Source organism: Schistocerca serialis, chromosome 8 (assembly GCF_023864345.2).
Source record: "Schistocerca serialis cubense isolate TAMUIC-IGC-003099 chromosome 8, iqSchSeri2.2, whole genome shotgun sequence".
NCBI lineage: Eukaryota > Metazoa > Arthropoda > Insecta > Orthoptera > Acrididae > Schistocerca > Schistocerca serialis.
In genome coordinates this window covers 185,369,629-185,394,406 of record NC_064645.1, presented here as the reverse complement: position 1 = coordinate 185,394,406, position 24,778 = coordinate 185,369,629, and positions in this window count along the sequence as shown.

Genomic DNA, 24,778 nt, shown 5'->3' with positions numbered 1-24,778 from the left:
TCTTCCATTGCAATGGCTCATTGTATGTGATAGTTTTCTTGCAATGTCAGAAGCTTTCTGTTGTGGTTATTCACTCTGATAGCTGTCATGTCACATTCCATGTTGGATGGTTGATGTCCATGTTTTATAAGGTGTTTAGCGAAGGTAGAATGGCTATTTTCATGTTTCCAACTCCTTATGTGTTCTTTATATCTAGCTTTGAAGTTCCTCCTTGTCATCCCCAGATATACTGATTTACGTTCTTGGCACAATAGCTGGTATATACCTGATCCTTGGTATTTTTCTGGTTTGTCTGTTGTTCGTAAATGTTACTGGAGTGTGTTTCTTGTTCTGTAAGCTCTTTGTAATCCCTGTTTCCTTAGTATATTTGCTATCTTGTGTATTGCTTTTGTGATTGTAAGTGAGAGTGTACCATGTTTTTTGTTATTCATGTCATGGGTGTTATTGTTTTGTGTTTCCGTGTGTGATGTAGTGTACGTGGGTTTCTGTGCTCTCTGCATGTCTTGATTTCTCTTTAGTTGTGTTTTAATTTTTTGATTGCGTTATTGTATTATATGGTTGCTGTAATCATTGTTTGTGGCTATGAGTAATTCTTTTTCATAGTTTTCTTTGCTGAGTTGGATGTTATTTAGTCTGTATAACATGTGTCGTGGGACAGCTAATTCTTGATTTAACGGGTTGTTGGATGAAGCAGGTATAATAATGTCTGTGGCTGTTGGCTTTCTGAAGATGTCAAATGTGTGTTTATTATTCCCTCTCTTTATTGTTATATCCAAATACATCTACTACGCCTTGGTTGGCGATTGTTGATTCGGATGCTACTTTTTGGCAGGTTGAACTTTGAAACTGATCCTTAAAACTGTTGTATAAGCACAATATAATATTAATTTTAGTTTTTATTATTTTATGCCATTTGTCTGCTGCTTGAGTTTATGCGGAACGCCACTTACCTCTCCCTTTGCGAACCTCTTAAGAGCAGAGGGGTACTTCCACCAAACGTCTTCAATTGTCTGTCGTACATATTCCTTGCTCTGTCTTCCTCTACAGTTTTCAACCTCTATAGATCCCTCTAGTGTCAAGAAAACTATTTCCTAATGTCTCAACACACATTCTATAATTGTGTCTCTTCTTATGGCCTCTGTTTTCCACATATTCCTGTCCGGACGCCTTCTGCAGAGAAACTCTTCATCCCAGAATGAAATTTTCACTTTGCAGCGGAGTGTGCGCTGATATGAAACTTCCTGGCAGATTAAAACAGTGTGCCGGAACGAGATTCGAAGTCGGGACCTTTGCCTTTCGCGAGCAAGTGCTCTACCATCTTTTTTTTATTATTAGATTGACTTGGTATTTTCTTGAAAATCAGACAACCATAGTCAAATCATCATTTAATATTAGCTGCAAAAAGAAAATCAACAAATTAGTTCGAGCAGAAACAATTATTAAATTCTGAACAGGAAGACTAACCCATTATCCCACCTTTCTAGTCATATATTTATATACATGTGGAAGAGAAGAAGTGACAAAACAAAGCTACAAGGGAGGGGACTCAAGCTAAGGGGAGAAACAGGGGAGCTTAACCAACACTCTGACGCTTAAACACAAGAAAAAACATATTCTCAAAAAGCGTTTGTTATCGTGGCAACCGCTGTTGACAGATAATGGTGAAAAACGCGGCGATCTGGGTCGTTCTCACCTTCAGTGACATAGTGAACATAGTAACCCAAGAGCCAGACAATCGTGTTCGTTTTCGTCTGAGGAAAAGGATAAAAGGATATGTCCGGACGTAGGACAATGTCGTATGGGAAAGAAGTTTCAGGTTCTTGAGTAAGGGAAAGCTGATTGACGGCGGATCCAGATCCAATGATCCCGTCCGCAAGCAACAAGCCTGTTAAGTAAGGCGCCAGTCTGACGACATTCCTCACACTGATCAGTCGGACGAAGGCCAATACAAAAAGAGGATCACCAGTAGGTATCAGACAGTGAATGACCTTATATCACGTTGAAGCAATCTCCATCGGCAACATAGGAGGACTAAGAAGAGACCAGAGCGTTTTCCAACACGTTGAGCAAGTTCAATAGACGAAAGGGGAAATGGTGCACCATAACGGGGTGACAGCATGTTCGTATTAATATGAGTCATAGAAAGAATATCAGCACCTAGGATACCGATAATTAGAAAATATTCACGAATGTGCCGCAATTTTTCCAACACGTTGAGCAAGTTCAATAGACGAAAGGGGAAATGGTGCACCACAACGGGGTGACAGCATGTTCGTATTAATATGAGTCATAGAAAGAATATCAGCACCTAGGATACCGATAATTAGAAAATATTCACGAATGTGCCGCAATTTAAGATTAATCCGTCCAACACCAACAGGAGGGGTGAGAAAGACCGACCGGAGGCGGGAAAGTAAACGAGAGGTAACTGAATGCAGAGCCCACGTACAGGTTAAAACATTGCGGCAGGCAAATGAGATGGATGTTTTCATTTTTAAATTTGGAAAGACTCAATCCTCCAAGCTTTCAAGGCCTGGCCAGTACTTCATACCGGGCACGAAAGTTATGGCGGGGCCACAGGAATCGACCAGACAGCTGTTTCAGTCTGCGGGCCATCATCGCGGGAAGCGGGAAGACCTGCGCAACTTAATATACTTTCCTGAAGATATAGGTTTCTAAAACCCGTTCCTTGTGAAGGAGGCGTTCATGTTCAAGGATTGCCCCCTGAACACGACTTTCAACCTCACGCCAATTTAATGTCGCCATTTTGATCGGATTGCCATCCACTAAGATCCCTAAGGTCTTGGCGATTGAAGACCGTCGCCTAAAAAATGACGATATGATCAGAGCCTCTCAACGGTAGGAACGTGCATTTACGATCATTGGCTCTGAGCACTATGGGACTTAACTTCTAAGGTCATCAGTCCCCTAGAACTTAGAACTACTTAAACCTAACTAACCTAAGGACATCACACACATCCATGCCCGAGGCAGGATTCGAACCTGCGACCGTAGCGGTCGCGCGGTTCCAGACGGTAGCGCCTTTAACCGCTTGGCCACCACGGCCGGCTTACGATCATTAATGCGAGCACCAGCAAGATGACAAAAAGAATCCAAGGTGTCCGTAAGCTTCGGTATGTCCTCGACATGTCGTACTAAAACCATGACGTCATCGGCGTATGAGCGGACCGAAGAAAGTTCCTCCAGTATAGTTCAGCCACGTAACTGCATGGCGAGGCGGCGAAGTAAGGGACAGGGATAAGGGGCTTCCTGGGGTAAAGCCCGTTTGATCGATATCCGGGGGGGGGGGGGGGGGGGGGTGTTAAGATGGCCGTTCACAATCACCGAGATACTGATACCGGTAAAAGGCGACACTTAGTCTGTTGCCTTCTGTCTTAATTTTCCATAAAACTTGCTTCCATTATCAATCATTATGTCAGGACTTCTTACTCGTGTCCATCTTCATCAAAGCAAAATCCAGGAGCAGATGCAGATCATTCTCTCTCATTCTTCTGTGTATTACTCTTATCACCAATGTGGATGCATGATCTGTTAAGCTGACTGTGCGACAGACCTGCATCATACTGGAGTAGCATTTGTTTCATATACATATGTACTTCAGTCGTGCGTAATAGGTGGAACATTGTGGACCTCTTGGCTGCTTGCTTCCGTTGTGCCATAACAAGAGCCAGGTTGGTTGGGTCGTTCTTCAGTCGTGCGTAATAGGTGGAACATTGTGGACCTCTTGGCTGCTTGCTTCCGTTGTGCCATAACAAGAGCCAGGTTGGTTGGGTCGTTCAACTTTAAACCGGTCCGAACTTAAGCTCCAGAGCTTCGAAGATTGTGACTGATTCCAGTGACGGATAATTAATCTCGTGATCAAAGCACCTCATAACTTTTCGCCCATTTAACGGCATTCATTATTTTTATTCTTTGTGGTCATTCTTTGCGACATACGATCATCATCTACACTACCTGTGGATAAATACAGGTGTTCGAAAGCATGTGTCATATATTCCACACTGACGCAGTATTGTCCAACTCAGCAAGGAAATTTCCCGTAGTCACACATGCAGCTAGACTCTATAAGTAGGGCGGCATGTGATTTTCTCGCATCAAGACATCATTCTCTGTTAAGCAGACTCTCTTTCAAATACACCTGCCTCTGTCCGGATTGCGTTACATGCGTTGGTCACACGCTCCTGTTACGTTCGCACTTTGTCGATGGACTGGGCATACACAGATGACCTTAAATGCCTCCACAGCCAGAAATGCGGCACGTTTGTCCCCGATGAATGATGGAGACATGATACCGGACCTACTCGGCGAGGATATCGTCTAAGAAACGATGCGGTATGGTGCCCCGCTGTACACAGTTCTGCAATAGGACTGGTAATCGGTAATACAAAGCACTTGTCAACATGTTTGGATAAGTGTCTCGCTCAATAAGTCTGTCACCTGCAACTGCTGCGCATTAACTGATGCAGAAGCAATCATGACCCCACAAAGCCACGTTTGCAGCAGGAATGGCATCAGCTCTCTCGACCGTACCGCCGCAATTTACTGAGCCATCACATGAGAACGCCGCCTTACTTGTAAATATAACGGAGACTGCGAACTGGTGATATTCAACGATGTATATCTCAGTATGTTCTTGTTTCCGAACACGTCATTATTTTCTTCTTTCAGTTTTGCATAATACTTCATCCTGCAAGAATATCTGAAACTTTTTAAAGTAGCATGCAGCAGTTAACGCCTAGGTAGTGAGAAAAATCCCGATGGCATGTGATTACAGGTTGAGTCAGCTTCCGAACTATCTGTTAAGTCGGTCAAGATCTGTCTGCAGAAGACTCTTTTACAGATTTTCTTTCTGCTGAAACGTCCAAATGATTGAGCATAAAACTTGTTCCACAGATCTACAACAGTCGGACGTTGTCAGTAGCGCCGTATTATCATATGAATCTGCCCGGCGACTCCTCCTGAAAACTGGATTGACCTACGCTTCTTTTCCCATCGCTTGGTACCGTCAGTTGCTCCAGCTACCTAGTTGCTCCAGCGACCTATAATAAACTGGTAATCGAAGGGGTGCAACTTCTTTGAGTGACTCTGTAGAATGTCCGAGTTTCTCATCCGATCTTGATGCATTTCCTCTGGCAAGGGATTTCAGTTGATTTCCTATATCCTGAATACTTGTCTCAAAACTAATACTTCCACGTTTGTGCAATGGCTGAAAGTAGCATCCGAATTACGATCTGTTGTGATTTTCGGAAAATCGAATTCAGCAATATCGTCTTCTCTTATCTTCTTGCAGCTCTGTGCCAGTATGGCGAACGAAGTGACTGATAGATATTTCCGATTATTTAAGCGGATTTGCAATCCAACTTACGCATCTTCAGTGGAGTACAACTTGCAGTAGTCACAGTATGAGCTCTTTGAGTTCCACCAAACTGCCAATGCGAGCAACGTATACTTTTTGTTGTAGTTCATGTGAAACTGTTTCCACAAGTCCACAGTGCAGATACAGTAATCGAGAACGCACGTTGCTAAATTTTAACTCCATCTCATGTGTGTGCACGTTTCTGCAAACAGTATTAAACATATATCCCAAGCAAATAAATCAGTTAAATGTCTCATTCGGAACTCTCCCACCTAATGCCATCGTAGATCAGTTTTTCGCTTTACGTTCTATCCAAATAGATCGCCATATGTCCAATGCCTTTTTTTTAGGATCATAAATGACCGAATTATGTCCAGTAATTATGGAATAGTTTTCAACGTAAATGTAAAACTGCAATAGCAAAACGAGCATCCAGATTAAATAAACAGTTTTCTCTGGATGTACGAACCAACTTGCCTTATTACCGTAAGTGATTGGGTTCATTCCACAAGAAGGTGGAAGGGAATGCAAATACGTTGTCAGATGCATGTGAGAAGAATGCTAAGAATAAGCAAACAAAAAAAACACAGTGGTTGTATCATCATCACTATTCCCTGACAGTATCAGTAGTTTGTTTTCCACTACTTACGACCATACATAGAGGGAGATAGAAGTGAAATAGTCCGTAGTAAGAACGTTCATACTGGCTATGATTCTCGGCTTAGCACTATCATTAACGTGAAGTATTTCGGAACGTGTTATAGTGGTTTACAGGTTCAGGAAAATATGTCACATATTTTTTTTAGGCGTTGGAAGTCAAGACCTTGCAACATGTGTGGCCGAACTACATTGTCGTCGGCTCTATGTGATGATCCTCCCCCCTTTCATAGCCTTTTATCACTAACACCCAAACCTCCAGATGTGAAACAGTTAGAACAATACCAAACCTTGTGTGTCGATAGAGTATCAACCTGGTATTCTCAATGGTATTAATGAGAGAAAAGGAAAATAAATAAACTGTTCGTTGCACCCCCTATGCTTTCCTTGGTTCCTGGAGTGTAGTAACGGGATAAGGTGGCCAGCAAAAATAACATTGCCACAAACTCCGAAACGTCCTTCTACATGTCAGGAATATGTTATCCCTTACAACAATTTCACGCGAAAACTGTTTTAAAAAAAATCGCCATCAGTGGGCTTTGAACTCGGGAAGTTTAAGACGAGGAGCTAACGCCTTACCCACTTTTTTTTTTTTATATAAAACCTTTATTAAAAAAAAACAATGTTACACATTGCAAATACATACTAAGTTATACATACATGAAGTTATTTGAACAAAGCGGTTTGATCATTTCAATTGCGCTGACATTAAGGAAAGACAACAGAAGATTGTGTTACTGACTAAATCACCAGAAAGAATTAAATTAAGCATAAATACTTGAGAATGGCGGAAAGGAGATATATAATAAAGTTGACTAGCCATCCAACTACACTTACTGGACGTTAATTGAATCTAAGTATTTGAAGTGATCAGATTTATATAATCAGTCTTTCACTGCAAAAATGAACAGGGCAATGTGCCAGCTATTGAATATTACATTTATCGGATAGAATCTTATGGTTTTAACCAATCGATAAGGAGATTTCTATAAAAACTGTCTATTTCCAAATTTATAGTATAATCCAATAATGCACCTTTCATGATTTGTGTTTGGCACTATTAGACACACAATCTCAATGTCACATAAGTTCTGTACATTAGCTTATAAATTTCAAAAAACTACTCTCTGAAGTACAGAAAGCACACATCATAAATATACTGTAAAATCTTAAATAGTATCCTTAAGGTAACTACAATACATCACTGTCAACACAGTCTTCTTTTTTATATTAACCAATGCCCATTCTTTCAAATACAATTTTTAGCATATTACCGAACTTTTTCTTGTGATTCGAATAGCTTCTAATTTTGTGGAACTCACACAGCATGTGTACCTTGAACTCTATGATGCTATCGGATCCTAATTTGTTAAGGACGTAGTTAACAAAATTTCCCAGCAACCAGTACACAGCGTTATTTTTTGCTTCTGGGAAATAGCGTGCTTCAGGCCTGTTTATCAATGACAGCGATATATACTCAGGGGATGTTCTTGTAATCAGAGCTATTTGCTCCCGGATCCACTTCCAACTATTCATGTGACCGCTGCAAGTATATCGATGAACTACTGTGTCAACTAGATGGCATTGTTGACATAAATTTGTTTCACAGAGTCCGATTGCGTGCAGTCTTTCATTGGTGCTAACTATGTTGTTAACTGTCTTGTACCATGACGTTTTTATATTAGACGTGAGCACATTAGAACTAATGTTTTTCCAAATCTCAGTCCACTCAATGTTTGGAAACTGTCGTTCTATTTTGTTTCTTCCTTCGCTTTTCTTTCGTTCCCGCATTATGGCTCTCGATGTTAAGTGTCGGGACTGCCTGAGTTCGACACTGACATAACTAAACTCAACATAGAAAATCCTCACGTGCTGTAAGCGACTGTTGATATTCTGCACGTCAATCGGGGGAAGCAGGCTTGGAGGTTTAATGATCTCGAAAAGTTGGCTGGTTATGCTTTCTCGCGAGTCTCTTATTAAATTAACTTGCCTTTTGATAAAAAGAGCAGAGGCTTTATCCGTTATATCAGTTAATCCTAGTCCACCATTTTTAGGATCTAAAGTGGCTACTTTAGCAGGTACTCTGAACACTTCACCTCTCCACAAAAATTTTGTGATTTTGGACATTATTCTCCTCGCTATCATTCTCGGTATTGGAAACAGCTGGGCAGTATAATAAGCCTTAGCAAGGATGCATGAGTTGATATACTGTGTTCTTTGAACTTGGTTCATATATCGAGTTAAGTTCTCTACAATGGCTCCTTGCACTTTATCTGCTGCAACTTTCCAATTTAAAGCCGTCATTTTCATAGGGCATGCTGTCAGGGTGATCCCAAGTGTTTTATGTTGTCGGACTAATTTTGCCCACTCGACGTTGATATTATCAAAACCTCTGAGATTTAACATCTTACTTTTTTTTCCGTTTGCATTGGCTCCAGATGCTCTACAGTACGAATCAATCACTGTTGCTAGCGTGGTTACCTCGTCATTATTCCTTATAATTACCCCTATATCGTCAGCATAGGCTCTTATAACTGTTTTGTTTCCTGATAATGTTAAGCCTTTTAATGTAGCATGGACATGTCGGAGGAAAGGTTCCAGCGAAATTGCGAAGAGCGACATGGACAGAGGACTTCCTTGAGGAACACCTCGTTGTATTTGCATCGGCCTGGATTGTTGACAATTCACCGCTATTTTAGCATTTATTCCAGTTGCTATGTTCTTAATCAACTGTATAACCCTATCGTTGAAACCTATTTTCTTCAATGTCTGTAGAAGATATTCATGGTTTACTACATCGAACGCCTTATAAAAATCTAAAAACAATAAAGCACACTTTATGTTTGTTACAGAAGTTATTGCAATGATATCCCTGAATTCCGCTAGATTTTGAAAAATGGTTCTGCCTTGCGCACAGTTCTGATGTTGACTAATAATTTTATCTGTAAGGCATGAAATTCTCTTGTTTATTATTCTAGCTATTAATTTATAATCAGAATTCAGCAATGAAATTGGACGAAAGTTATTTAAATCTTTGTTTCCATTATTTTTTGGCACCAGAACAATTTTACTCTCCTTAAACTCAGCCGGAATCATTTTACCCTGAATAACCTCATTTACAATGTCCGTGATTTTCGCACCTACTATTGGCCAGTAACGGACGTAAAATTCTGCTGGCAGACCATCCGGTCCTGGGGATTTTTTTGGTGGCGAGGCGCACAGAGTCTCATACACGTCTTCTTCACTGACAACCTCGAGAAAATTTTCGTTGTCATCTTCTGTCAGCTGTGGGGCTAGGATGTCAAGGAATTCTTCCAAGGAAGCATCACTACTTTGATGTACAGAATATAGCTCGCAATAATAGCGATAAATCTCGTTCATGATATCCTGCTGGGTTCTGAGAATCGTGCCGTGTTTTGTTCGAATTTCTTCAATAAAAGCCCTTCTCCCGTTTTTCGTATGCTTCACTAAATGATATAGGGAAGTAGTTTCATCCGCTGTCACCGACTTTGCCTTCGATTTTATTTTCAACCCTTCCATTTGACTTCTCTTGATATTAAGTAACTTGGCTTTGACTTTTTTTATGTCTGCTATCCGAAGTGAGGAACCTGCTGAGACTTGATCATATAGATCTCTCAAAACGGAATAGTAATACTCTATAGTGCATTTCATTTCCCTTGCGCTCTGGGCACTGTATTGAATAAGAACTTTCCTCAACTTTGGCTTTGCCATTTTAACCCACCAGTCAATAGCAGTGGCATATCTACTACGGGCTCGCAGGCATATTGCCCATGTTTCTTTATGCAGATCTTCTAAATCATGATTAACTAACAAGGAAGTGTTCAAATTCCACTGATTCTTGAACCGGCGAACCGGCTGTCTTGTTAGATTTATGCAAGCTAAGACACTTGAATGGTCTGAAAAGTACGTAGGAATGGTTTCTACTTTTGTCACGGAAGTTTCAAGATTTTTAGAAATATATAGTCTATCAATCCTGCTACGTGATGTTGCCGTGACATAAGTGAACTCAACAATGGAGGGGTATTTGATTTCCCATATATCCTTTAATTCTAAACCAGTAACTAATTGTTTTAGTTCACTTGAGAAATTAAAATTAGGTAACTGATCTTTTCGATTTAAAACACAATTAAAATCACCTCCAAGTAATAACTGTCTTGGTGATTTCCTTAACAAGTATATCAAGTCATCTTTGAAGAAACGTGCCCTGTCAGCTCGATGAGAACTTCCTGAAGGGGCGTACAAGTTGATGATAGTCACATCATAGATATTTAGTCCTATTCCCCTTCCGGATTCCAGTCGTTCCACCTCGCTTACTGTAATCCCTTCCCTTACCAAAATAGCTGTTCCAACACTTGTTTCGGGAGACACATTTATGTAACTGACAAAACCGGGAATTACCAAATCCGAAATTAGAACTTCTTGTAACAGGGCAATATCAGTCGCGGATTCGTACAAAAATTCCTTAAGGGCCGATAATTTCAAACAGGTCGTGATTTTATTTATGTTTATAGTGGTGACAGAATAAGATTGCGTCATTGTGCTGTCACTATGTAGTTGTTTTGTTGAACTAATTTAGTTTACTGTGGTTCAGGGTTCAGTTAAGCTGTAACAGTTTTCTCGGAAGGCTGAGCATGGAATAACACTGCAATCAGTTTATTAGTTACTGTCCCGTTTTTTTCTACTTCTGATGTTTTCTCTTGTACCGCAAGCAGACTGATGTCCTGGTAAACTTTCTGATTTTTCCTCCAGTGATTCGTGTACGACCGTTTCGGACTGAACATTCTTTGGGCTTGGGTCGCCCCTACTGGATTTTCCTTTCCCTTGGTTACGAGCTACATTCTCATTTGGTTGCGTCGGTATTTTACTTCGCGGCTTATCTGGAGCAGCAGGAGACGCTTTAGCAATTTCGGTTGCCGGCGCCTGCCCTGAGGTGTTGACCGTGATTTCAGTTTGGCCACCACTTCCTCGTTCTTTATTAATTTCACTCACTTTCTGATCGAGGGAAACAAATGGAGACTGCAGTTTTGCATCCTCTCCCTGAATTTGGTTATTAACATATAGATTCTGATCTTTGCAATCGGTTACTGCACCTGTTGTTTCTTGCAAATTAATGCTGCTTACACCCCTTTCATTTTCTGGTACCGTATGTGTATTATCTTTCTGTTCATTAGTTTCCATTCGCATTTTGCCTTCAGGTTCCTCTGCCTTCTCATCGCACTGTTTTTGCTTGCGAAGTGAGGGAGTGGGACAAGACAGCTCGTCCTCTGAACAACTATCAGTTATCTCCAGAGGTCGTTTTTTCGGTTGCATTTCAGTTTCACGAACAGTGGCAACGGGGTTTCCTTTTGTTGTTAACGGGGGAAATTGACTGTTATCGTGAAGGGAGACATCAGCTTGTCCCGCTGCGTTAACATCCTCAACCAGTTGTTCCGGGCTATTATTTGGTAACAGATCATTTAAGGTAAGCTTCTGACGCTGTATCAAATTACTTTTGAGCACAACAGTTCGCCGCGGACATTCCTGTCTGAAGTGGCCGGTTTCGTTACATATATGACATGTAGCTTCCTGACCTGTATAAACAATTTGTGCCTTATACCCACAAACAGTTATGTGAGACGGAATATTCGTCTTAACGTCCATCTCTACACAGCGGACCCCGTTAAAACACTGCAGTTTAAAGCGAGGCGACCATCTTTCATTGGCAATTGATTTAACGTCTCCGTAGTTTAAAAGAGCTTCCTTAATCTTATCATTTTCAATTTCAATGTGGAGATTCAAGACACGAACGGTTTTGTAATGAATGTCCGCTCTATAGATGGAAACCTTACTTTTATAACCATTTCTATGCACAAAATCTACTTCGTAGCCCCACTTTCGTAACACTTTATCAACAGTCGAAGCACTGATTAACTTGACAAAAACACAGTATTTTTCCTGGTCCAGTTGCCAGGTATGAACGGTTTCAGAATTTAGACCAATTACCTGTGTAATCCAGTCATCTATTTCCAGGGATGTCGGCTGAACAGGACGGGATTCTTTGTCAAAAGCAAATACCAGAGTATTCTTCCTGAGGTTTGTAGCCATGGTTAATCCAGCGAAGCAATTTCGGTTAAACAACCGAAATTCCAAGTAGCAGCAGCAAGACCAGAAAGAGCGATCAGATCACAAGGAACAGGAACGAACACGGAGATTAACGGACGGACGGCACTCGGCGAAGCACAAGTACAGCGATGTAAACACTGAAGTGCAGCGCAACAGTTAACAGCGGCCACTCGCGAGCGCGGCTGAAACGGAACTAACCCACTCATCTACCACAGCTCTCTGTGGCGTTCTATCACAGATACGCTTGTCCTATACTCTATTGTGCTGGTGTTACTTTTAATTATCGTTTATGAATGTTCTATTAGACGACAGCACCCAGCAGAAACTAAATCGGCGTTTTGGTTGGCACTCTATTGACACACAATGTTTGGTACCGATCTGAGAGTCTGATATCTGGAGGTTTTGGTGTACGTATGAGCAATAACGACACAATTTAGATTTTCTAACTTTTATTGTTTGATCACGATGGATTCATAATTGAATTATTCAGTGAAAGAAACTGATTAGGGTTACTGCTGCTAGGGTACGTCTAGTACCTCAGGGAGACAACAACTCAGAAAAGTTGGATGGATATCAATGATAACCTTGGCAGTTTTGCCCTATGAGGCATTACCTTTATTCTTTCTTTCAGCTCTAAATAAAATAGTAAAAGTTTCTAGCACACTGAAGGAACGAATTATGATGATGCAAACTATCCAAGCTATCGATTAAGGATCCAAAAAGTTGCCAACTGATTAAAGGGATTTCTAGAACCGCGCTCAAACTGTATCCAACTTTGTGATGTACTAGATAAGTAGAAACGAAAATTTGCTTTTGACGTCTCGTCGACGTTCGTATCGGACAAAGGTGTACCAATAAACGGATCATAACCTTTTCAGGTGAACCATTCCGGCACCTGCTTGAAGTGGACTGAGAAAATGAATAAAATTCAGGTGAAAACGTTGCATGAGGATCTCAGCAGCTCGAGATGTATGAAACTCCAGCGCCTTAACCACTTCGTCATCACGGCCTTCTCTTCTTTCTCGGCCATAACTCAAAGAATACTTTGTATCTCATTAAGACATGTGGGTTGCTAGGCGCTGCTAGGCATTAGATACATCTGATGCACCGGTTTCCTTTCCCTCTTGGGGTCTTTAATCTAACGACATTCTTGTTAGTCCTCTCATATTAGCTCTCAAGTCGACTTTAATCAACTGGGGAGCAGAGGAAGTAAAGTATGGAGTTATATGAAGAAGGTTAGGTAGGACAGCCAACAAACACACACACACACAGCCTTTACTTTGTTTCATTTTTATTAATTTTATTATTAATACATTATTTCCCTTGGGTTTACTGAGCCATACTGCAAACTGCGTGATACAAATGTCAACTCATATATGCAGAAAAAAATGTTCAAATGTGTGTGAAATCTTATGGGACTTAACTGCTAAGGTCATCAGTCCCTAAGCTTACACACTACTTTAGCTAAATTATCCTAAGGACAAACACACACAACCGTGCCCGAGGGAGGACTCGAACCTCCGCCGGGACCAGCCGCACGCAGAGAAAACATAGTATAAATAATGTGTACAATGGTTTTAAATTAACTTGCTGTTTCACATATGTTCACTACTTAGAGCTAAGAAATCTTCCCATATCAAATGTAGTCAGAAAACACGAAGTAGTATTCAAGAGAGAATGAAATGCATACACACAGAGATTAACAAGAGTATTCACTTATAAATAACGAACCATATTTCGTACAACTACACAATTATTTCGTCTAAAGCAAATATGGGCTTTCTTGAATGACACCTCAGGTTGACTGCCGCATTATAAAATCAACTTCATTCAGTATTTCGGCGATCCAGTTGTTCCCCATCTTTATAAAAACCCCTGTTGCTGAGTCCTGTTGAAAACTGATGCCAACATTGCAGGTCTTCGTAATATACAGGCCTCTGAGGAGACTTTCGATTCTGATGACTCCGGGAGAGCCTAAAATTTCAAACAGGATCTTTATTTATTCTCCTCGGTTCTGATATTGGGTTTTGCGAACGAAAATTTTGTATTGGTTGTCAATTAAATGTTCTGGGACCTAATAAGACTGAAATAACAAATTTTAAAAAAATTCTTTTGAATCATAAAAGTATTAGGGCAAGTAGACTCATATATGCTACATCGTTCATCAAACTCGTTTTACATCCTAATCATGACATATTTTCACGGTTTATCTTTAGATATTTTATTTGTAATCTGGCAACTGAAATATATAAACATTTTTACGTCAGTACCGCAAAATGTTAGTTAATTATTATGTCATAAAATACTATCAGAAGATTGCTCACTCCAGCGCCTTCAGAAAGTACGTTGCACGTTGTTATGTCACTCCAAGTAAATTATATTCATTGCTGCATTAAACTTCAAACAAACACCGATACATGACAATGTTTTGCAATACAGTCGTCAAAGCTCTGCAAACAAGACTCGAAACGTTTTATCAGTCGCTCACTTTCTCGACTATAGAAACCCGCTCCTGGCCACGGAGCCATCGTAGATCAGCTGTGTAAATGTCTTCATCGTCGGAAAATTTGTGATTGGTGTGAATCAGTTCCTCGATACCTTCACATTGTCGTCTATGGTAGACTTACAAGTCGATGGCCTCCATTGGCGGTCAGCATGACCCTCATCTGTCCGGATTTGGTCAAACTGTTGGCAGAATTTCACTGTTGCTAAAAGCGATGTTGAATTTAGTCCATACAGAGTCAGAATTCACGGCTAACCTGTGTGTCAGACGTTATGCCCACAATGATCGTACTGTCCCGCGTAATTCAAACTTGGAGTACGTCTCCAGCTGTCGCGTGATTTCACTCTCACTTGTTATCTTTATCACTGGAGAACTGTGTCTGCTAGATACCCAGAGCATGTACTGTCTTCTGACAACGCGTCACACTTGTTGCACAAGCATGGGCCGACATGTGTCACTTACTTTTGCAAGACCCTATGAATATGGTCCTTTATACTGTTTCTTCTATTTGCCATCTCTCTCTCTCTCTCTCTCTCTCTCTCTCTTCATCCGAACAGGCTAAGAAGGCTCAACGGTACCGACCGGCCGCCGTGTCATCCTAAGTCCACAGGCGTCACTGGATGCGGATATGGAGGGGCATGGGGTCAGCACACCGCTCTCCCGGGCGTGTGTCAGTTTACAAGACCGGAGCCGCTACTTCTCAAACAAGTAGCTCTTCAGCTTGCCTCACAAGGGCTGAGTGCACCCCGCTTGCCAACAGCGCACGGCAGACCAGATGGTCACCCATCCAAGTGCTATCCCAGCCCGACAGCGCTTGACTTCGGTGATCTGACGGGAACAGGCGTCTTCATTGCGGCAAGGTCGTTGACTCTATTTGTTATAGAACTGAAAAAATAGTTCCTTCTTTCTCTGAAACGAAAAATTATTTTGCATTTAGTGCACTACACAAATGTGATGTGAAGAACATCATTACACCAGAGGTTAAAACTCTCCAGTGTGCAGATGATTTATGCCGTTCTCTACACTTATAGGCCAAATCTCTATGCCTTACTTCAGACAGGTATCCTTAAAACCAGGCAACGCAATCAGAATCAACTTTTACGACTTTTATTCAACATCTCAGGTAGATGTACTATATGAAACATCCTTAATGTTCCGTTGGCATAGGCTTTGGTTTCTGGTGCGTTACCTCATTGGAAATGCGTAATCTTTGTCATCATATTCCGTCTTCTCTTCTTCGCTCTCTTCTACGTCTAATATACTCTGCTGTGAATGTGCCGAATGGAGACATAGCGCTACACCTATAAACAGCACCGCTGTGTTGTTTTGAGGAAATAAATGATCTCTTTCTCTATAGCGCAGGGTATATTAAGATTCTGAAGCATTTTCTATAGTCAATCCAGTCCAAAAGTACAGAAATTACCTCTATTTCTTAAAACCACGATAACGCTGCGATAAACATGTTTATTCAGTCAACCTACTGGGAGCTTGCAGAAACGAAAGTGCGTGATGAACAGAAAGCACGTGGTGTTAAGTACAAGCCACAATCGAGGACAGCGAATTTGCTTACTTCTCTGAGCCTGAAGAAAATAAAATTAGTATGTAGCGTAAACGCATCAGAAGAAGTGGGGAAGATATTTGAGGATCCCTATGATATAACAAAACATGAGCACTTGTTGGAATGGTAATCATCAATTTCACAAGGTTTTGCACTAAAGAGTATTGATGTATTTCCAAGTATTTGTAGGTAAACAGATGGTTACTTGCGTCTCCTTCTTTCTTGTGTGTTCTGACTCTCGCAGAAACGGATATCCTTGACATTAGGTTAGGATGAACTTATGGTTCATACGAATAAGTACGTAGATAGTTTTCAGCTTCCTGCTAGGCTGAAGGTCTCGAAGACAGAAGAACCTTCTAATTACTGGCTGGATCGCAGTGTCGCCCACAGCTGGAAATCTGAGGATGGTAGAACGACGTTCATCGCACATCCAGAACCACTGGAACTCTTCGCCAGCTTTGCGACTAAGTCTCTTAAGCCAGCCATACATGATCTGGGGCCCACTGGAATGAAATTCTCATGCCTTTTCGTTTATTTCTCAACGCTTATCGTAAAATTTCAAATACCTGAGTATTCATCTTATTGTTAACACTCTAGTCTAAATAGAATGGAACACGCTTTTTGATTCCTAGATTACAACAGGTTCTGGAGCCTCACATAAATACCTAATGTGAGGCCGCTTCTGCAGTAAAATAGGAACAAGGTGGCGGCAGACGAAGCTCTTAGGAATACTTCAGCTACGGGAGAAGTAATACGCATCATTCTGCTGAAGTCTCTTGAAATTAAAAGCAGTCAATATAAAAGTGAACAAAGTGCGTCAGTAAAGTTTAAAGTAGGCAATGAATCTGGAACTCATTGTGCCAAAGCAATTTTTCATCGGACTGTAAATAGTGACTACCGAGATTTTACATCTGATACCGGAATGGATTTCTAAGTTGGTCTATGGATGTATCTGTTTGAACCTAACTGTAGATACTGTGCACTGAGCCTAAAGCTTTCACTAGCAGAGGGCAAACAGTCCTCATTTCCAATGCAGACATTGTGTGTGGAAGACACCCTCATTTTTCGCAGGAGTATGATTAATCTGTATTGGGCTGCTGCCCTACTTGGCTACTAAAATATCTCTCGAAGTACTGACGTCGACATGCAGCAGAACTTCAACAACTTGCCGGCTGGTGTGGCCGTGCGGTTCTAGGCGCTTCAGTCTGGAACCGCGTGACCGCTACGGTCGCAGGTTCGAATCCTGCCTCGGGCATGGATGTGTGTGATGTCCTTAGGTTGGTTAGGTTTAAGTAGTTCTAAGTTCCAGGGGACTGATGACCACAGATGTTAAGTCCCATAGTGCTCAGAACCATTTGAACCATTTTTCAACAACTTCTAGTAAGACATTCTTGTAAGTTGATCGCATTTCTCCAAGGCCCACAAGCCTGCACCCGAATTCTACTAAGTCAGACTGACGAAGTGCACCTTTCGCAACGGTGTGGTACAACGATCTTTCTAATCGATGAGGCAGCGGACGAAGACAGAGTTACAGTGGTCACACCGTCAAGTTCCAGCTGCAGGTCTCATTGCGTTAATGCTGTTTCTTTTCGTGGTTACATAGTGGGCTGATGGCAACAGTAGAAAATTTCTTAGTCAAACTGTTAGGTCGTTGGTAGTCATACAGTCATTGAAGGTGTAAATGGCTCTGCCTGACATTAGGCGTAGAGATTTGGTCTTTAAGTGTATAAGAAAAGCGATAAATTATTTGCATACTGGAGAGATTTAACCTCTGGTGTAATGATGTTCTTCATATCTCGTTTGTATATTAAAAACATAGTAGTGCGCTGATCTGAGCGTTTAGGGAGTCCTCTTGAGTTTGTATGAGTAATTTTTTTTTTATTCTTACACACTTGGTATTTCGCTTTGGAAAGATCTGAACACAAAACAGAATAAATCTTTCAAGAGCTCTTTTAGTAAACGCCGACAAGCCGACAACGGGTTAGGTATGTAGGAAGTTGGACTTCCAGGCACCGATTTAGATTAGTGAACTGAAACCATTATTTGAACTGTTCAGGGAGGGAGCAGTCTCTGATTCAGATGTCGATAATGTAGAAAAGTCGTGAAGGGTCGATTTGTCACGAGAGAGAGCACAGCACAGTGCACATAATCCACTCCAAGGACTGAATTCGTAGAGGACTTCCGTATATAAATTATCTCTTTCATCTGAGACGGGGTCTTAGGAAATGATCATATGCGATGACTGCTGGGGGGGGGGGGGGGGGAGGGGGGGGAATTTATTCAGTTAAGAGGTTTTCACAATTTTTAAAACATGTTAGTTCGAGCATTTACATCCCAGTTTCACGGGTAATCTTCCACAGATGAGAAGATTTTACCCTTCTTACGTTCTAGACGACGTTCGGCAGTCACTGGTGAGTATTCCGTATTCGACAGTACCACGGAGTTCTTAACATGTAACTAAGTTAAATGTCTCTTTTGATACTAGAAGTCTTTCGCAATTAATATTCTAAAGAATGTGTAGTAAGATACTTACACTGAGCCGGTCTCTGGTAAACTTACTTCAGCAACTGTATTATTACTTTTTGAAAGAGTGCCAGTTTTTGTTACTTATGTTCCAATGACTTTGAGGAAAGAATTCCACGTCTCTTGTTGTCGCTTCCATCGTCCAAATAACAGGAAAAGTTACCTTATCCAGATTTTTGATGCAACATCGACCGAGTACAAATATTCACTTTTGGTGGCAAGAATTACGTGAGCCACTATTGTGGAGAGAGACTCCAGGACAGGAGAGCCGTCATTGAGGAGTATGTGGTGACTGTCTTCCATTACATTAGGTGAGCTCTGTCCTGGGTCTCTTGTACACGAATTTCCCTAAATAGAGGTGTGAGCGCTGAAACTCCCGGAGAGCACCAGCGGTTGCTCAAGTTGGAGCAACAGTACTTTCCACTCTTACTTCACCTATCTCAGTTCTCGGCTATTAAAAACCGGCTAACGGGGTGGATAATACAGAACGTAATTTAATTCGTGCTACCGATATCTGCAGTCCTGCGGTAGGGGAACTAATGTGTATAAGTAATTCCTGCCGCAGCAGCACAGAGGCACCCCGTTTTGAGTCGAGTCTGCCTGACCTAATAACAAAGTACCCTCTACAGGTGATATGCCTATCTAGTTCGGATCACGTTTCGGAAATCGAAGCAGCACACACATTTTTTAGATGGATTTCTTGTAGCAGGCCGTCTCTGTTGTCTACGGTTGACCGAATATGCCACTGAAGGACCACGAAAATTATGATTGTAAATAATGCTTAGAGTTAAAATTCTTACGTCTCTCGTGTCTAACTCTGCTCGGAAAAGGAAATATACCTCACTTGTTAATATGATACTGCCATTCGTAGTGGACGTCCTGAACACTGACACTGTGTTACGGCTTGGTAATATGGAATTCCAGTTCGCCTGGGATAAATGAAGCACGAGGATACTGTGTGAGCCTCCATTGTGTCTCATAACTACTCACTTGATGTAGCATAAAACTAATTCGAAAACATCTGCATACCCGCACTGTTCGATATTTCACTTCACCACAGTCCCACTGAACGTGAAGCATTGATCGAAGTATACAATTCATTTTTTCTCAACGTTTGGAATAAATGCGTCTATTAACGCAGATTTTACAGTTTCAAGAGATTATTCCAACAAACTGTGGCAAGGGTCAAATCCTTGTCAGAGCCAGTCCACAAAAAAAACAATCTCAACTTTCTGACTGCTATGTAGTCCACGTTTGAGGCGGCGTCATCGTTGTCTTAATGTATAGGCACTGGTTTACGCGTATAGTGATTTTGTTTTGGCTTCTCAGGTGCTACGCAGCATATTGTGCTGTTCGTGTCTTCCCTGCAGGAAGAAAACGAAGAAAACGAAGGAAGCGACAGCTTATGTGGAGCGCTACACAAGTAGAAAAGAGTGGAAGAAAGACCTTGATGCTGGAATAATGGATCTGAACATGGTGAGCAACTCCAAGACGTATCAAAAGCGGCACAGCGATGTTAAAGCATTACTTAAATTAGTAACAATGCCTACTCTAGTAGCAAAATCTGTTCTTTTAACTTCCCAGTTTTTTTTCAATATTCCAAATATTTGTTTTAGTTTTCTGGTTTATATTAAATCTTAAATCAGACCTTACAAACATACGCTCATTTTCGGTGTCTACGTCTAATTCTGGAGAACTGTTCTTAGACTTTATGTGATATCTTTACGCTCGCAACGTTAATATAAAATCGATGAGATGGCTGTCATTATCACATTGACTTTCCAGGTGCAGTTTTTTATTTTATGCACTTCAAAGATTATTATTGTTGTATCATGTTATGTTCATCTGAACACTCAGGAGACGCTCTCCTTTATCGTTGGTGGTTCACTCTCCAAATCTCTTTGCCCTCAGCCACCCACAATCACTTCCCATGAAGAGTTTCAGGTCTCACCTTAAGATAATTTTACGTCTTTATGAAGCAACTATATTTTCATAGCGAATGAACATATATTTAAATGAAGAGCGTAGTATTATATAGTCGAAATATTTGTTTTATAACAGGACAAATATTAACAATTAAATAAATCCGTATAAATCAAATAGTGGGTGTATTATTAATAATTACAAATCATACAATGTCTGTTCGCTTTCATTATTAATTAATAGAGCAGTATTATCATAAACATACGTTATAAACGGATTTTGTTTCGAATATATTTGGCTTCAGTTGCCCATGAACTTTGCTACATACAGGCTTTACACGTACACTGATCAGACAGAACATATGACGACCTACCTAATAGCCGGCATGTCTACCTTTGGCACGGATAACAGCGCTGTCACGTCGTGGCAAGGAAGCAATGACACCTTGGCAGGTCGCTGGAGGGAGTTGCCACCACATCTGCACACACTGGTCATCCGACTCCCGTAAATTCCGGGAAGGGGAGCGATGAGCTCTGAAGCCACGTTCGGTCACATCCCACGTGTGTCCGGTAGGGTACAGATCTGGCGGGTTGAGTTGTTTGTCAAACCACTCCATCACACTCCTGGTCTTGTGACGTGGTGCATTATCTTGCTGAACATCCCACTGCTGTCGAGAAACGTAATCGTCATAATGGGATATACTTGGTCTGGAAACAGTGTACTCCCAGCCGTTACGGTGCTAAACTGGACCCATGGATGCTCACGTGAATGTTCTCCAGAGCATAATGGAGCCGCCGCCATCTTGTATCCATCCCGCAGTACAGGTGTCAAGGCGCTGTTAACCTGGAAGAAGATGGATTGGCGCCCTCCCATCGGCATTATGAAGAAGGTGTGGGGACTCATCGGACCGTGAAACGCTCTGCCACTGTGCCGACTCCTGTGTCGATGGTCACGTGCCCATTTGAGTCGTAGTTGCCGACGTCAGGTGCTGACATTGGCACACGCATGCGTCGACGGTTGTGCAGGCCATTCGTTAGGAGTGTTTGGTGCTCTATGTACTCAGATACACTTGTACTCTGCGCAGCCTTAAAGTCTGATCTTAGTTTCGTCACAGTTCACCGCCTGTCCTGGTTTTGCAGTCTGACTTCTGTAATGAGGTGTTGCCGCCCAACCTCACGACGTGAGGACATGGTTTTACCTTTGTTTCGTTGCATCTTGAAGTCATTCACTACAGCACTTCTCGAAAACTCGGCAAGTCGTGCAGTTCCCGGCACGGTCATGCCGAGCCTCTGGGCCATCACAATCTGACCTCAGCCCAACGTAGATAGATCGCGCGTATTCCCTATTCTACAAAAGGACAACATTGTCACTGTTAGTACATGCACAAGCGCGTGTCAGACTAGCAGTCACTCCTTGCCGTGTGACGCCGCTATTGCCTGGACGTGTTTATACGTATAGTAGGTCTGTGGTCATAATGTTCTGTCTGATCAGTGTATGTGATTTCTGCTATGGTAAGAACTAAATATAAAACCGTCACCTACGGAATACCATAACTCCATGATATTTTTAGGTCATCAGACTCTCTGCTTTTTCATATTGCTTCCTTCGATAATATTCTCATGACTGTGAACATATTATACCCACCACAGGTTATTGTCCGCTTATTTTATTGTATTCTTTACATACACCCACACTTGTCCACTCCATATGCCTTTTAAAGATTGAACTACGCAATTTTCTTTTGGCAAGAATGGAGTCATCCTAACTCATCAAAATTTCTGGTCACTCTGCGCCACGTAAATCTATTATAATCTTTTCGTTCTATGTCCACCCGTTTATCTGCTTTCATTGCTCTCTTAAACTTAACTTTTAAAGAACAACATATTTGATCTGTGCGAATTATGATTTGCTTATTTTAGTGCGATATCAGTTTAGTTTTGAGAGCCAGTTGCCGTTTCTTATATATTTATTGGCTGAGAACACGGGAGCGCCCGGGTATTTATTTCTCCCAATTTACTATTAGAATGGAAGAAATACACACGTTTTCTGTCTGCTCTCTTCATCTGCTAACTCACACACTCTCCCTCTCCAATTGACCACTTCGTCACCATCTCCCTCATGCACACTTCCCAAACGCCCCTTCCCTCTGTCTGTCTACTTCTACCACTTCTCTCTGCCCATCTCCTCTTTCCACCTCTCTCTGGCCATTTGCTAGCCCGGTCTTGCTCTGTTCACTTCCTCCTCACACACTATGTTCATGTACTTGGCTCTGAGCACTATGGGACTTAACATCTATGGTCATCAGTCCCCTAGAACTTAGAACTACTTAAACCTAACTAACCTAAGGACAGCACACGACACCCAGCCATCACGAGGCAGAGAAAATCCCTGACCCCGCCGGGAATCGAACCCGGAACCATGTTCATGTACTCCTCCCCCTTTCTCTCCGTTCATCTCTTTCTCACAATATCTCCTGTCCAATGCACCTGTCTCTCTTCTCTCACTTCCATCTCTTCTTCCCCTCACTCTGTCCGACTCCTCTGCCATGTCTCGATGTCCACCTCTTCCTTTCCCTCTCCGACTGTCTTTCTCCTCGTCGCTCCTTTCTCGTATAGGCCTACCCCCTGGGACACATTTTGACACACACAGAAAAACAGCCGTGTAACCCATAACACGCGAATAACCACACCCCATGCTTTCAGTATTTGACCTGAGAATGAGAGCACTCAGTGTCTTGCAAATTTCTGTCGTTGGCAACTCCAGGAAATGAAGAAAGGAAATTAGTTTGACGTTTCTACATTTTCGCTGTTCGCACAGCATCAAGTTTTAATTTATTACTTCTGTAGTACTGTGTACGAGACACCTCTTTGCAGGCTGTATTCACAATACCACAGAGTCTACCATCGTTGTACCACATATAACTGAGGAGGCATAATATCAAAGACTAAGAAGCGTGAAATACTGACACATCATGCATGACTTATTAATCTGTTGGTTCTTTACTATCATCTGCATTCGCAACACTTGTCACAGACGTATCCACAAATCCCATAGAGCGTACTTAGAAAATTATTTATTTGTACGTCATATATAATTCAGGAGATTTGATGTCATAAATAGTGAGCTGTGTGGAAATGAATCTGCAGGACGAACTCCGTTATAGATACAGGTAAAATATATCTACAAATTCACGTTAAATACAGAGTCTGCAAGAAAAATTTATACACACTTTAAGGAACGAGAAGTATTACTTATGTGTTATTTTACATTTAATAGTTATCACACATGTTTTACAACCTACAGTTTCGCACATTGTTACTTTAATTGTTCAAAATGTTACCGTTGGTGGGTATACACATAACAGAACGACGAGCGGTCGCCGCAACTACATCAGTCAATGTTGCAGTGGAGATCACTGCACATGTCGCTGTAATGTCCTGGCGAAGTTCCTCCAACGTGCGTGGCTTACGTCGATAGACGTTATCTTTCACAGTTCCCAACAAATAAAAGTCCATAGGTGTTAGATCTGGCGACCGTGTGGGGAACTCAATGGGCCCTCATCGTCTAATCCAATGCCCCGGAAAATTATCAGCCAGGAAAGCTCGTGTGGCTAGGTGGTAGTGTGGTGGCGCCCCGTCCTGTTGGTAGAAGACCTCTTCATCAGCTCCATAAAGAGCACATTTACCTGGCAAAATTTTTGTGTGTAAAATTTCCAGGTGCATTTCTCCAGTGACAGTAACATCAAAGAATGAGAGTTCTACTAAGCCGCTGGTTGATAGTCCAGTCCACAAATGGATCCCTGGTAGATTGAGCGCTTTATCCACATAAACATGCGGATTTTCCGGTGTCCAGCATACACTGTCATACAGATTCACAGTTCCATTAAGTTTAAACTGCGTCTCGCCACTCCACACTACCTTCGTCACAAATTGTTCGTCATTCGTTACCATTTGCTGATACCATTCGCAAAATTGCATTCGGCGATCAGGATCGTCATCATAAATCGCGTTCAGTAATCGTGGAACGTAAACTTTCAACTTTTCAACTTTCAGGATCCTTCGTACACTTGTACTGCTAACCCTCACTTCACGTGCACATTGCGTAGCAGACTTCT